The sequence below is a fragment of the Symphalangus syndactylus genome, chromosome 5, assembly GCF_028878055.3.
Source record: "Symphalangus syndactylus isolate Jambi chromosome 5, NHGRI_mSymSyn1-v2.1_pri, whole genome shotgun sequence".
NCBI lineage: Eukaryota > Metazoa > Chordata > Mammalia > Primates > Hylobatidae > Symphalangus > Symphalangus syndactylus.
Genome location: NC_072427.2, coordinates 91143403 through 91150038, shown reverse-complemented (window position 1 = coordinate 91150038; position 6636 = coordinate 91143403). Strand labels below are relative to the sequence as shown.

General features: G+C 42.5%; 1 pseudogene; it reads right to left on the bottom strand.

The window, feature by feature from the left end:
• Positions 1-794: 794 nt before the first annotated feature.
• Positions 795-6532, bottom strand: LOC129482996 (poly(rC)-binding protein 2-like; annotated as a pseudogene).
• Positions 6533-6636: the final 104 nt, after the last annotated feature.

Below are 6636 nucleotides of genomic sequence, written 5' to 3'. Positions count from 1 at the left end.
AAGAATTTTATTTCCATATTAATTTTTATCATTCAGGAGGAGCATGTTATTTAATTCCCAAGTATTTGTATAGTTTCCAAAGTTCCTCTTATGTCTATTTTTACTCCATTGTGGTCTGAGAAGATACTTCATATGATTTCAATTTTTAAAAATTTGTCAAGACTTGCTTTTTGTCCTAACATATGGTCTATCCTGGAAAATGTTCCATGTGCTGATGAGAAAAATGTGTACTCAGCAGTTGTTGGGTAAAATGTTCTACAAATGTCTGTTAGATCCATTTGGTCTAAAGTCTAGTTTAAATCCAATGGGTTTTTGTTAATTTTGTCTAGATGATCTGAGACTGAGATGAAGTCCCCAACAATTATTGTGTTGGAGTCTATCTCTCTTTTTAAATCTAGAAATATTTGCCTTATAAATCCGGGTGCTCTAGTGTTGGGTGCATATATTTAGTTGTTATTTCCTCATTAGATTGATCTCTTTACTATTATATAATAACTGTTTACTGCTTCTGGCGTAAGGTCTGTTTTATCTAAGTACAGCCATTCCTGCTTGATTTTAGTACCAGGTTGACAAAGGGACGCATAGAGAGTTGGTAAAGCATGATTTCTGGGTGTCTGTGTGAAGGTGTTTCCAGAAGAGTTTAGCCTGAGTCTGTGGAGTGAATGGGAAGATTCTCCCTCAATGTCGGCAGGAACCATCCATCCACTGGGGGCCCAGGTAGAAAAAGATGAAGAAATGGTGAATTCTCTTTCTCTCCTGGAGCTGGGTCACCCTTCTTCTGCCCTTGAACAGGACATCACAACTCCAGGCTCTCTGGCCTTTGGACTCCAAGACTGACACCAGTGCCCCTCCCCAATTACCCCAGGCCCTCAGGCCTTTGGCCTAGGATTGAGAGTTACACCATCAGCTTCCCTGGTTCTGTGGCTTCTGGACTTGCACTGGGCCATACTACCAGCATCCCAGGGTCTCCAGCTTGCAGACAGCCTGTTGTGGGACTTTTCAGCCTCCATAATCAAGTAAGCCAATTTTCCTGATATCTATATAGATATGCAATCATGTTTTGCTTAACATCCTGAAAAATGTGTCACTAGATGATTCTGTCATTGTGTAAACATCATAGTGTACTTACACAAACCTAGATTCTATAGCCTACTACACACCTAGTCTATGAACATGTACAGCATGTTACTGTACTGAATATTGTAGGCAACTGTAACACAATGGCAAACATTTGCATATTTAAACATATCTTATCACAAAAAAGATACAGTAAACATAAGGTATAAAAGACAAAAGCCGGCACACTGATATAGGGCACTTACCATAAATGCAGCTTGCAGGACTAGAAGTCGCTCTGGGTGAGTCAGTGAGTGAAATGTGAAGGCCTAGGTTATTATTGTCCACTACTGTAGACTTTATCAACACTGTACACAGGCTACACTAAATTTATTTGTTTAAAATTTGTTCTCCAATAATAAATTAATCTTCACATCTTTTTTTGTTGTTCACTGTGGCATCCAGTTTCTATTCACAAAGAAAAAGCTCCAATGCGCCTTTTAATTTTTTGAAAAATTCCTGATATTACAGAACTAAATTGAAATGTATTAACATCCCACTCTTACATTTTCATAATAAACAGAAAAGTTCATAAGCCAAAAAACAAAAACATGGAGGGCTGGGCACAGTGGTTCACGCCTATAATACCGGCACTTCGAAAGGCCGAGGTAAGTGGATTGCTTCAGCTCAGGAGTTTAAGACCAGCCTGGACAACATAATGAAATCCTGTCTCTCTGAAAAATACAAAAATTAGCCGGGTGTGGTGGCATGCACCTGCGGTCCCAGCTACTTGGGGATCTGAGGTGAGAGGATTGCTTGAGCCTGAGCGGTCAAGGCTGCAGTGAGCCATGTTTGCCCCACTGTACTCCAGCCTGGGCGACGGAGCAAGACCCTTTCTCAAAAAACAAACAAACAACAACTACAAAAACAGGGGGAAACTTATATTGCTAAATACAATCTCAGCATCAACACTGGAACAGAGAAAGGAATTGAAACACCTTAATTAAAAAAAAAGGGTGGATGACAGGCTGGCACAGTGGCTCACGCCTGTAATCCAAACACTGTGGGAGGCCGAAGTGAGAGGATCATTTGAGCTCAGGAGTTCAAGACCAGCCTGGGCAATGGAGTGAGATTCCATCTCATCTTTTAAAAAAATAAAAAATAAAGGAATGGATGATAGTGTGTAAAAACCAAAAATTTACAAACTATTTAAAACCTGACATGGCTGCCTGTTCAGAAACTACAGATGGATGGTGGGTGGTGGTGAACAGCAGAAAGGGGTTATAGTACGTGAATCTGCATTGTTCTAGCTGTTCCCCATGCCACTCATCCTAAGGAGAGCCTGACATTGATTAGCCATTGAGCCAGGCTAATGCTGGCAGCAGATCCAGTGATAGTAACCTGCCTATCAGTAGATCCTTCCACTGGGTTCACAATTTTGATCTACACTCCAGACATCTGATAGATCTCATTGATTCTGGTGCCTTGACGCCTGATTATGCAGACAATATCATTTGGAATGGTGTTTATGAGAAGTGGCCTGAGCAGATGCATCCAAACCCGCACTGAATCCCAGCGTTGCCATCTACTGTAGGAAAACTAGATTATTGCATTGTCAACGGGCACAGCTTGGTCAACTCTAGAAGTGGTCCCTCCAGGTCACAGTTGAGGCACATGGAAGAAGTGGTGTGGAGAAAGAAAGCTCACACTGTCGCTGCCTGTGCTGTACCTGCCCGATCACCTGCAAAGATCACCGGAGAATTGGACAGCTTGGGCCAGTATGGGATGGCCATGCGCTTGGGGGAGACTCCAATATGACCACACAGACCTGTCCAACACACTCAATGATGGACTGCAGAATCCCAGCGATAGTGATGGCTCAGTCAGCAGCGTTGGGGAGCATGTCCCCTGCCACCTGGACCGGAGCCCTGTACTTTCTTGTATTGCCTTGATCTTGCAACCACCTTTTCCAATGAGCCACACTGACTAGCAGGGACCACCAGCATCAGGGTGACCAGGGAGTCTACTGGCAGCTGTCTACTGTCACAGAGCTACTGATATCCTCTTCCAATCTTGCTTTGAAGATGGCACTAGTGGGTCCAGCCAAGGTGATAATTCTCTCAGAACAACTCCCTTCTGAGATGCTGATACATGCAGCACTCTCCTCATGCATCTTAACTGATTCTCCTCTTTCTGATGATACTGCCAACTTCCTTTCCGTGCAGGTGGTGAGTAGCCAGGTGGTGAGAATGACATTTAATCCAACTTCAATCATACCAGTGTCCATATCAAGCAGGGCTATGGGGAGCTGGACTTGGAGTGGTCAAGTCTTTGGCCAGTGGGGATGAAAACCAAGAACTCCAGGCAGGAGGCGACTGAGGGAAAGAGAGCAGGCAGGGGCGGGGCAGGGATGAAACGATAGGGGTGGGCAGAAAGGCAAGGAGGAGGAGAAGAAAAGGTGGTGGAGGAGGAGAAAGAAGGGAGAGACCTCAGGGCAGGTGGGAGAGAGCGCAGGCTGTAGCTGCTCAGGCTGCTGCCTCTGCTGGTGTCAACCTCAGCTTCCTGTAACTTTTCTGCTTTCTAAACTTTAATTTTTTTTTTTTAACTTTCTGACTCTTTTCTAATAACTTAGCTTAAAACACGAATACACTGTACAGCTGTACAGAAATATTTCTTTATATCCTTATTCCATAAGCTTTTTTCCATTCAAAAGTTTTGTTTTTTGCTTTTTGTTAAAAACTAAGACACAGCACACACATTAGCCTAGGCCTACACAGGGTCAGAATCATCAATATCACTGTCTTCCGCCTCCATATCTTGTCCCACTGGAAGGTCTTCAGGGACAATAACACACATGGAACTGTCATCTCCTGTGATGACAATGCCTGCTTCTGGACACCTCCGGAAGGGCCTGCCTAAGGCTGTTTTACAGTTCGCTGTTTTGTTACGAGTAGAAGGAATACACTCTAAAATCGCAAAAAATAGGATGTACATAAACCAGTAGCATAGTCAATTTATTCTAAGTATTATGTACTGTTCATAATTGTATGTGCTGGACCTTTAAACTGGCAGCACAGTAGGCATGTTTTCACCAGCAACACCACAAACACAAGTAACACGAGCTCTGACCTTAGGATGGCTACCACAGCCTAGGCGAAAGGAATTTTTCAGTTCCATACGATCTTATGGGACGCCTGTCTACATGCGGTCCGCCACTGGTATGTCCTTATGTGGTGCATGACTGTACACATCCTACTGGTTCCCTCTGGACTGCTCTAATATACTGGGCATATACTGTCTTGTCTGTCATCTGTTACTTCTCCATTTCTGTCCTGCATCTTAGGACACCATCTCAAGTTAGTCCTCCACATAATGGCTTTGTATTATACCCTATTTTATATATATGTAATATATATACAACTTAGATCGCATACTATTTGTTGGTATTTTATATAATACAGATTTTAACTTTAAAGTTGAAGTTTTGCTTCTGTTAAAATCTTTTCCATTAAATTTTTAAAATTTCCTTTCAGCTAGCTGCTGCTTCTCATACATCTCATTATTTGCTTTTGGAAAAAGCAGGGGTTCCTGACTTTTAAAAAATAGCTGTTTCCTACAGTCATGTTTTTCAACAGAATGCTCTTCTGCATTTTTAATGCTGTTTCTATCCTTCGTATTGCTTGTTTTCTTCAGGAGCTCTCCTTTGAATGGGAAACCTCCCCAGGCCTGATGTCTGCTCAGGCTAGACTCGAACTCCTGAGCTCAAGCGATCCTCCTGCCCCAGCATCCCAGGTAGCTGGGACTAAGGATAAGCACCACTGTGCATGGCTTGGTATCTGGCCCTAACGTGGCTCTGCTGCACTGACAGCCAACCTCCTGCACCTGCTGCCTGCTTCTTAGCACAAGAAAAGGTTTACTCCTGGGCAGTCTGAAGCAATTATGATTCTCTCCCTACCAAAATTATGAAAAACTACAATGCCCAGAGTTATCTGCTTCTAGGGTTCTCCCAGGATTACTGCTGATGCAAAACTTGTCCCCCAACTACTTCCACTCTTAGCCATTTCACACTGCCAAGCTCCATGGTTCTCAAGTTAGCAAGAGCAAGTACAAGAAGGAATGAAAAGTGAGAGCTCCGGCTGCCCCCCAAAGCAGCTCCCCACTCCTTTCTTACCACGACACAGTCAGCGTCTTTGAGGTGGGGCACACAAAGGTGTGTCAACATGGAAATACCACCTTACAGTTCTTCAAAAGCATTCTTATATCATTATTCTCACAATTCAGCAAAGCAAGCAGAGAATTTCCTTCATTAAGCAGATGAAAACCTGGACCCCAAGGGAAGTAGATAACCACCCAGGGAGTATTGTCACCAGTATTATCTGTAGTTTACAGCTGAGAAAACTGTTGCTCAGGAAGCTTCGAGGCATCTGCCCAAGTCACCTGGCCTGTAAGGGCTGGCCTGGGATTGAACATAATCTGCTTTTCCAAGATCACTCTTCCTTACTTACCACACTGACCCTCAGCACAAGAAAAGGATCTAGCTCCAGCTAGGACCAGATTCCAGGTCATATGATGTTACCTCAGGGCTCTGCAGGCACATTTCTGAATGAATGAAAACTTTTTTTGCAACAAGGGAAATGCTTAGATTTCTGCCTTCGGGATATGTTCATAAACACGCTATGCACAAGACTTCCAATACTTGACTATGTAAAGGAAACCAAGTTTACTCAAGAAGGAGTTAGAACACAGTATCTCCTTACCCTATTTCTAATCATTACCAAAAGCAGTAAATGAACTGGAACTAGAAAATATAAATGGGTAAGTATTCTAAATCTGTAGTATGTAAATGATTCAATAACTAAAAAGGTGAAAAAGAAAGCAGAAGAGATAAGAAGCACTTAACTCCACCATTTTAAAATTTATTTTCATGAATGCAGTTCAGTTTGTGGTCCTGTGAAGTCGTGTGGCTACTCCGGGTTCATGATTCCATTCACACTCTGATAACACATGACTGTAAGAGAACTGCTGATACGCGCAGAGCCAGCCTTAAAAGAGAGCCCTGGGAAAGTCTGGGTGAAAAGGTTATCTGTCAGATATTACTAAAAAGTGAGGACATACACATTTCTGTTTCATTTTTAGTAAATACATAATTTTGTTACCTTGTCATCAATTTTTACCCACAAGATAAAAAAACTGCAGGACTCCTAAAATATCCAGAAACTTTCCACATATTAAGAATCACCAACAGGTCAATGAATAGTTACACCTAATTAACTACACTTTGCCACATGAATACAATCTGCTGATATCTGTAGCTTTGAAAAATTCAACTAAAGTTGGGCACAGTGGCTCACACTTGTAATCCCAGCACTTTGAGAGGCCAAGGCAGGGGAAATGCTTGAGCCCCGGAGGTTGAGGATGCAGTGAACCATGGAAGCACACTGCATTTCAGCCTGGGCAACAGAGCAAGACCCAGCCTCAAAAAATAAATAAATAAATAAGATAAAAATTTACCTATAGTACCTTAAAATATTCAAATACAACAATACTCCCACCTAGTGGATAAAAGGAAAATGCCTGCCT